We start from the raw sequence: 9,342 nt of genomic DNA on the forward strand, positions 1-9,342 counted from the left end.
TGGAGAAGCAGATAGTGAATGTGGATCAGCGGCTTTTTTTGTGCCCACGCTTATTGTGGCCTTAGCAGAAAAGCATCCTGGGATCACTCACCGTCATTGCCATGCATTCCTTCAACTATAATTTCCCCAGAGGCACAGCAATGTCTCCAGTGCATGCTAATGTGACAGAAGGACCAGAACACTGATACCAAGCTGAGGGTGGAGTGGGCAGTGACCTCCAGCTGCTGAATTTGTTCCTGAAGTGATAGGCAGCCAAGTCACTACAACCTACTCAGTATAGACTTAAGATAACAGAATTTTAAAGAAAAGTAATGGCTTTGAACAAGTCATAGGTATTTGTATGGAACACCTTCCCAAATGCTACATATTTGTGCCATGTCAGCAGACATGTGTTAACATCTGTCTGCACCCTCCTGTGAATAGAGCATACATAATCACATTCTTTTCCCATGTCTTCTTTTGCATTAGGAAGACACTGGCCATCTTCTTCTCTAAAGAGTCAGCAAGAACAATAGGTATAATGTAAAAAGGATACTGCACCTGGGGCCCCTCACCATACACCTGAAACATGGCCTGGAGCCTCAGCTGAGTCCCAGATCAATAGTCATGCAATTTCAAATTGATAGAGGATGCCTAGGATCATTTTGACCCATGTTCAAACCCAGGTACACATCATAATCACCTGAGAATTCTGACTTGTTTCATTGATTGATTTTGTTTTTCTCAGACAGCATTTCTCTGTGAAGCAGTCCTTGCTGCAACTCACTCTGTAGACCAGGCTGGCCTCAAACTCACAGAGATCTGCCTGCCTCTGCCTCTTGAGTGCTGTGATCAAAGGCATGTGCCACCACCACCTGGCTTGATTGATTGTTTTAAAACTGATTTTAAATCTGATTCTGGAGTGTGTTTATTTGGACTATCCAAAAGCCTGAGCACAATTCATTTAGATGTTGTCCAGTGATTCTAACATGCAGTGAAGATTTAAATCTGCCAGCCCATCCCACTCACTCACTACTGAGCCAGGAATATCGCAGGTAGCAGAAGTGCCATGGTCTTTCACAAAATGTCAGTCTCATGCAGGTGCTTTGGATAACTGGGATGGGTCTGATAGCCTATACAGACACATTATTTCCTAAAGGTTTCTTTATTTTCCAGTTCCCGTTTGTCTCTTCTCTGTGCATTCTACACACACACACACACACACACACACACACACTCACATGTAATCAAATATACATGACCGTAGGCACATGCACCACATACAGTTAGCTATTTGTTTCTTTTCTTCCTAAAACTCTTTGGCCAGAGTCATAAATGGTTCCATTTATTACAGAGACAAAGGGGGAAGAGTGAAATACCAGCCTGTGCCTAACTGCACAGAACCAGCACCAATCATATTATAGGAGTAGGGGAAGAATCCCTTTTGGTCCTCTGCTTACCATGGACTGTCTTTTACCCCAAACATGACCCAATGATGTTTTAGAAGTTGACCTAGTTATTAGGAATGTTTCCCGACAAGCAGCATTCTACTCACTGTGGGATAATTCCATGGAGCTTAAATGATAAGCAAGGATAATTAGTAGGAGAGTGTGAGCAGACAACTTTAGAACACTCACTCTATGCAGAGAAGGAATGACATATGAAAACCTTCCTGTTCTCTGTTTCACCTTTTTGAAGATACAGCACAGAAATGCAAAAAATATTGGGTCCAGTTTATATTGTTTGGATTTTAATCTGAGAAATATTTAATGAATCTAAGCACACTGAGTTCTTCAGTCCATTCACTTTATTCTTCTATGGTGATTCTATCTACACAGTTTCTTTTCTGCTCTCTTACTTAGCTCCTCTGAGTCCCTCCTGCTCTTAGTCCCTTCTGCTGCTCTTTCATCATTCTATCTAGTTCTTTCCATCTCTGTCCTCATCTTTGTTCTTCTCCATCAATCCTCTTCTCCCAGTGCTCTCAGAGAACTATTATTTATACCCACCCAGTAATTTTTTGGTAAAACAATGCTGGGTTGAGTTTTCAGGGTCTCAGAGAGAGGTGATAAGGACCCACACATAAAGCAATTAATTGTCAGCTTCCAATTACAACCCAAAAGGGGAATGACTAAAGGGAAATTCTCTGGTAGGGTCAACTAAAGGCTAAGATCAGATAGGGAATTTATGTGCTCAAACTGTAATCTAGAAATGGCGAGGTACATACAATGTTAGGGGTCAGTAAGTCACAATAAAGTAAACTCTCTTTGGTGCCACTTTTCCCACTCATCCCAGCTGCAGCTGCTTTCTGATAGGCAGAGGGACATATGTTAGGTGGCTAAGCAACCTATGTCAGAGCATGTAGTATTTGGTTAGTAAAAGCACTTTCACTCCCAGTAATTGTTGAGGAGAAAATCTAGGAATAGCACCTGGCTGAAGAGGAAGAAAAACTTAATTTGCACAAGAAAGAAGCTTGGCACCTATTGTCTGCCTGGCCTGGAGGCAATCTTCTTGGATAGTGGGAAGTAACTGCCTTAACTCAGTATCTAGCAATGGCTCAAACTTCAACCCAGGAATGTGAGCTGTAAATCTCCTAAATTAGGGTCTTTTGTAAATATCTCCAGGTGAAGGTAAGGGGTTAAGGATTTAATTGTTAGGGGTCCTTTTCTCTATCTGTGAGTGAGATGAGCTAATCTTCCTTGCCTCTACACAGTTACAAATCTCCACACAGCCACAGCTGAACATCTCATTTACACAGCTCTCTCCCCTGACAGCCCTTTACACAGTTCCTAGGCACAGCCCCTCTACATAGCAGCAGCTCCTTCACACAGCTCTCTCTGTCACACTCACTCACACACAGACTTCTGACAGGTTATTCACTCACTCTTTACTCACTCTTTCACCCACTCACTCCCTCACACTTTCCTCATGAATCTTTGTCACTCTCACTCAGCACACACACACACACATACACACACAAACCACTCACATTCTGTACACGTATTAGTTACATTTTCAGGGCCCCACCCATTCTCACAGCACAGATAAGTCACATAGCTTCTCTTAGGATAGTAATGTCACATTGACCCATGCACTAAACTCTAAGTTGGTGAGGGGTCTAAGACATTACATGATTGGCTGAACCCTGTGTGGTCAGTGCACCTGAAGAAAGGGAGCCACTACAAGACTATGTCCTGGTGTAAATAGCCTGGCCTAGATGTAGCAATAAACAACACTGGGAATTAGTCTTTGTGTATTCTCTGTAGGAGCAGATTAATCTGTTTTGGACTTATTCTAAGGTCTTTGCAAAATGAGTTAAAGGCTGTCATGGATACAGAACATTGTTACTTTCTTGTGTCAGTAAGAAGAATACTCTGGGAATATTTCTGTTCATAGAAGTATGCAGCTTAAACAGAAATCCACAGCTAAATGTGTGCCCAGAGATGTAAAACACACTACCAAGGCACCATGGAAAGCACCCCACAGCTGTTCTTATTAGGGATGCATACCCGTGGAATCTGTGAAAGTTACAAAGAGAAAGGAACTGGTTTCCACAGCCAGTGATCCCACAGCTTTGCCAAGTGAGACCCCCATTAGGAACTTACACATCTGGTGGGTCAACTTGTCAAACACTGGTTGTCACCTGTCATATACTGCCATGGCCCTCAGCAAATGTGTCATGACATATTGTGAAGGTCACAGTATAACCCTACAGATTTAATTCTCTACACCAAGGATTCTGGTGACTGATTCTAAAGGCAGACTTTATGAAAATCATTTAAACTCCATGTCACACACCTAGCCACCACACAGACACATACCTCCATCTTCTTCATAATTAAACTTCCCTGGGAAAGTGGTCAAGGAGCCCCCATCTCCTGCTGGTGACAGCCGAATGAGGTTTAAGGATAAAACTCTCTGGTCAGGAAATATTTCATGAGAGTTTATCATCTATCAGAAGGATGGAATTAGATATTTAAGTCCCTTTCAATGATTTTATCATATTTGGAGGAGTGAGGGATGAGCTATATATGGGGACACTGCAAGGAATGGCCACGCTAAAGAAACAGTCACCAATATGGCTGAGAAAGTAGGTTACCAAGAAAACAAGACAACAGACCAAGGGGCCAGATGTTGGCCTGGACCAATCTGAGCCCCACCTTCTGCAGTTCCTACACTGGTCTCAGCCTTTAGCATAGGATAGCATCAAGGCTGTGAATACAGCATTCTCTAGAGATTCAATGCTTGGCTCTTGTTTATGTGGCTGTGACAGGTGGCCAGAGACCTTTACAAACAGACACCTCAGTAGAAGGTAACAGAAAGCAAGACTCCATGACTGTAGGCTCTGGGAAATTGGCCTAGTTAATGAAGGGTAAACTCCTAAAGCCTCAGGGAGACTGAGAAGCTCTGCAGAGGGAAGAGGACTTGAATGATCACACCTGCAGCAGTTCCTAAGGACAGCCACACACCACAACAGCTGGGATGTACCCCTTCCAAATTGCATGGAATCTCACCTGCTGATGGACTCCTCCATCCCCAAACTACCCCTATGCCATGACATCAAATCCATGAGTGTGGTCTCTGTTCCAAGCAGTCAGTGCAGAAGTGCAGTTCCTTTGACTGAGCAACAATGGTGCTTGTAGAGATGCCAGTCTGTGTCTTCATGTCCACATCACCTCCATTAATATGGTAAGAGCATCTTTTAATTCCGGGGATGTCTTCCTGGACAGGTGGATGAAACTGACCTGTCATTCTGTTCCAGATTCCCTCTTAACATTGGTTCAGAGAGAGGAGAAGGCCCACACCTGTTTGCCCTCAGTTTCCCTGAGGAGAAACCTGCAGGCTTTAGTTTCACTTTCTCTTTCAGCTTCCTACTGTGACTATAAAAGCACACACAGACACCACAGCTCACAGAGCTGTTTCCCAGCCCTTCTCTGAGAGTCCAGTTGGTGTGAAAGTCCACAAGACAGCAGAGTTAGAAGACAGGATTCTGAGGAGCCTGTCCTGGTGAGAACCCAGAGAACTGCTGCCACCTTCACAGCAACCATGGGGTAAGGATTTCCCTGCTCTGCAGTTTGTGTGAACCCAGGACTCAAACATTTGCTTGTGACCAGGTCTGACTGAGTCTGCTTCTGTTCCTTTGTTCTGTCTTCTGCCTTCTCTTTCTACTTCTGAAAAGGGAACAAGGATGCTGATTTTCCTGAGTGTCCAGGGACTCTGTTTATTGGGTGTGCTGTTGGCAGGGGCTGGATGGGTGTCAGCAAGCTGGCTTTAGTTTTAAAGGCTGTCTCAAGCATGAAGTTGGAAACTCCTGGGCAGACTTTAGCATGCTCATCTCACAGAGAGAGACAGTTACCAAGGAGAACTTCGGGAATGGACAAGTTACCACTCTACCTACTTAGCCCTCAAAGAGAGCAGCTGCTTAGAGTGTCCTCCTTCCCATCCCCTGACCCCAATCCTTCATTGTCCTTGAGATGTACCCATCAGATCCCCAAGGGACCTCATGAGATGCTGTTCACGGTTTCTGTGTGAGTACATATAACATATATATTCACTGAATATGCAATATATTCTATATATATTCAAGAAATACTAGGCACCCAGTCTAATCTTATTTTTGTGAATGACCCCAGGGTTTATGTTTGAAATTGCCATTCAGATTAAAAGTGCCAGTCAGTGGAGGTGTTTGCACTGACTCTTTGCTACAGTGAGCCTCTCTTAACTTGGGGAATTTTTCTTCTGACTTTATACATAGGACGATCAATTGTACATGAATATGGAGGCGGCTGACAGCTGTTGGGGAGTGGTGACATAGAATTCAGAGTTCACAGTGTTAGAAATATATAGAGCCTAAGTAAGTAGAGCCTAGAAAGTTATAGGACCTGTCAAGTGATGGTCATTATCATAGAGTGAGTGACCCAGGTGCTTAAGTATTTGGTTTTCAAAGACGTTCCTGCAGAACGAGAAAGGCTGGAGATCTCCAACTTCACAGGGGATCCTGAGCAACCAAAAGGGCTGTGGGATCCTGGCTGCTCTCTGTCCAGGTTACACACTTAAATGGCTCTTGTCTGTGTCCTGCTCAGCTTTCCAGCTTCATGGATTTATGCACTAGTGCATGTGCCTCCTCATTGGGGCACAGGTTCTGAGCAGGATCCTTGTGAGCCTCCCAACTAGGCAGATCTTCCTGGACAGCTGGTGTTCAGATTTCAGGTGATTTTAGCTGTCCTGCCAATGCCTTTATTTCCCATAAGGTGTGGGCACAATCTCTAATTCACTGTGCACTGCTGTAGGCAGGGAAGGCAAAGAAAAGCAGGATTGAATCTGATGCCCCAGGTCATGATTAATCTGTCTACACAAATCTCTCCATCTTTACTAAATGCTCTGTAAAAGAAGAAATTACCATGCCTTTGATTATTTCAGAGAGATAGAGACAGAGAGAAAGAGGCAGAGACAGAGACTGAGAGGACAGAAACTTCTTATGCCTTTGTTTCTTTCTACCCTGGCTCATCAAATATTACAGGTAAAGACCTGAGTCTAGTCACAACTGGGAAAGCTTCCCTGGGACACTTTTGAAATATCCAAGTATTTGTGTCCAACATTAATGAACTGGACCAGGGCCACATGATTACTAACAGAGATAGAGACATTTCATTACAAAAGAGCACTCTGAAAAATGAGAACAGACTAGTAAGCAGAGGGATAAGCCCAAAGAGCACTGGGCTGTGGTGATATATTGAGACCCCAAATATATTTTGCACCCTAATAAACTCTTCTGGGTTCAGAGGACAGAACAGCCACTAAACAGACATAGAGGCCAGAAAATGGTGGCACATATACCTTTAATCATATCACTTGGGAGGCAGAGATCCATCTGGATCTCTGTGAGGTCAAAGCCACCCTGGAAACAGCCAGGCATCATGACTCACAACTTTAATCCCAGGAAGTGATGACAGAAAGAAGAAAGATATAAGGCATGAAAATCAGGAACTAGAGCTGGTTAAGCTTTTAGGCTTTTGAACAGCAGTTGAGCTGAGATCTATTTGGAAGAGTTCTCAGAGACTTCCAGTCTGAGGAAACATGATCAGCTGAGGATTGGCAAGGTGAGGTGGCTGTGGCTTGTTCTGTTTCTCTGATCATTCAGGGTTCACCCCAATACCTGGCTCTGGTTTGTTTTTATTAATGAGAACTTTTAAGATTCCATGCTACACTGGGCCATGAGCTTCATTACAGTCAGGAGTTTCCTATGTCCCGCGAGACCCACAGTCGGGACAATTCTCTCACCCACTCTCCTGCAGCCTTTTATAAAACAGTCACACAGAGGCTTAATATTATTTATAACTAACTTCTTGGCCATTAGCTCAGGCTTATTACTGACTAGCTCTTACATTAAAATTAACCCATAATTCTTACCTATGTTTAGCCACTTGGCATGGTAACTTTCCTCAGTATGGCCTTGTCAATGTCCCTCCTCTGTGTCTGGCTGGTGAATCCTGACTCAGCCTTCCTCTTTACAGCATTCTCCTTGTCTGCTGATCCTGCCTATATCCTGCCGGGTACTGGCCAATCAGCATTTTACTTATCAACCAATCAGAACAAAACACATTCACAGCATACAAAATGACATTCCACATGACCATTTACAGGGCATGAACAAAGAGCCCTGTCTCTTCTCCAGGTTGGTACATCAAGGGCCCTTTGAGTATCCTCTGTCCTTTCCTTGATGCCTAGGAAAGGAAGGGATACAGGTTTTCTCTGCAAACTGGCTTCCTTCATGGTCATTGATCCTGTTCTCTTTGTGGTCTCAATCAGAAGCCACTTTCCTTAAGATATGAAATGCCATAAGAAAGGAGGGAATGAGCATCAGACTTGCTTCCCTTGGAGATATCAAATGGTGCAGCTCAGAGGGTTGAGTGGGTCAAGGGCTTGGCAAGCAAGCATGAGGATTACAATCTCAGTGTTTCTGCTGAGAGAAGAGAGGGAACCCTTGCCTTTCCTTCTCCCAACACAAGGTGGTAAAGATGAGTGCCTAATGCTGTCCTCTGACCTTAGTATGCATGCCTTGACATTGGCCCCCATTATAAATACACTCCCTCGTACCCCCGCGCTCACACATACACACACATACACACACATGCACACACACACACACACACACACACACACACACACACACACGCACGCACGCACACACACACATACACACACTAGCACAAAAATGCCCACACACACAAGTCACGCCATACTCACAGGAACACACACAGGAGTGTGCACACAAGTGCACAGAGGAGCACACACACACACACACACACATACACACACACACACACAAGTGCGTGCAAACATGCGAACACATACACTCAAACACACACAGATGCACATAAGCACATGCACACTCACATGCAAGCACAGGCATGTGCACACAGGCACACAAACGCACATATATATGCACACGCATGCACATGCACATACACACATGAGCGTGTACAAACACATATACACACACACTCAAAGTTATGGCTCAGACCAGAAAGACATCCTGACAATAGAAGGGTCATGTGGCCCTCTGCAAGTCAAGAAGAAACACCTTAAAAGTGAGGTAATATATAGGCAGGCAATTTAATCTGAGATTTATAATTTGCTAAGTTACAAGTAGCAAAGTTCTGTTGTGTAAGCCTCTGTGTACATAGTTATTTTTTTTCCTGTGGCAGCCTAGACAGAAGGGCTCAGCCATGCATTCAGTGTTTGCCCCTTGGGTCTTTATGTAATTAAACCCTCATGGCATATATGTCCTTTTTCTCTTACTGGAGTTCTCACACTAGCACAAAAATATGTCGATTGTTTTAGACTATAGTGAGTCTAATTCTATGTTTTTGAAAACACTTTTATTATTGTAGCATGTTGGCTCATTTTATACAATTTGAGATTTATAGCTTCATTTCAAAACTGTCATGTGCCTATGAATTGGGATTACATTAAATCTATGCTTCTTTGGTTAGTTGTATTATCTTAGTGATAAGGTGAAGACTGGGTGTCCTCTTAGGGTGCTTAGTTGCCTTTTAAAGAAACTTAGAAATGGACTGAAAAGAGAGTTCCAGGAAAATTTATTGCAATTTTCATGGCAAGCCCCAGGGCAAGCAAGTTGTCAATCTCAGTAGACGCTCAGAATAGAAGAATAGAGAAGAAAAGGGGTATGGGATATAAATGAATATTGTGTTGAGCTTTCTTGACCTACAGCAACAGATTACACAAGCAGACACATGGCTGGGAAGGGAGCTTTAGAGGAGAAAGAAAGGACAAGTATGGGGGATGGGCAGAACAGTCCTACCTTCCAAGTCAGCGCTCAGAAGGCAGGCAGGCTCAGCCCAA

The sequence above is a fragment of the Peromyscus maniculatus genome, chromosome 1 (assembly GCF_049852395.1).
Source record: "Peromyscus maniculatus bairdii isolate BWxNUB_F1_BW_parent chromosome 1, HU_Pman_BW_mat_3.1, whole genome shotgun sequence".
Taxonomy (NCBI): domain Eukaryota; kingdom Metazoa; phylum Chordata; class Mammalia; order Rodentia; family Cricetidae; genus Peromyscus; species Peromyscus maniculatus.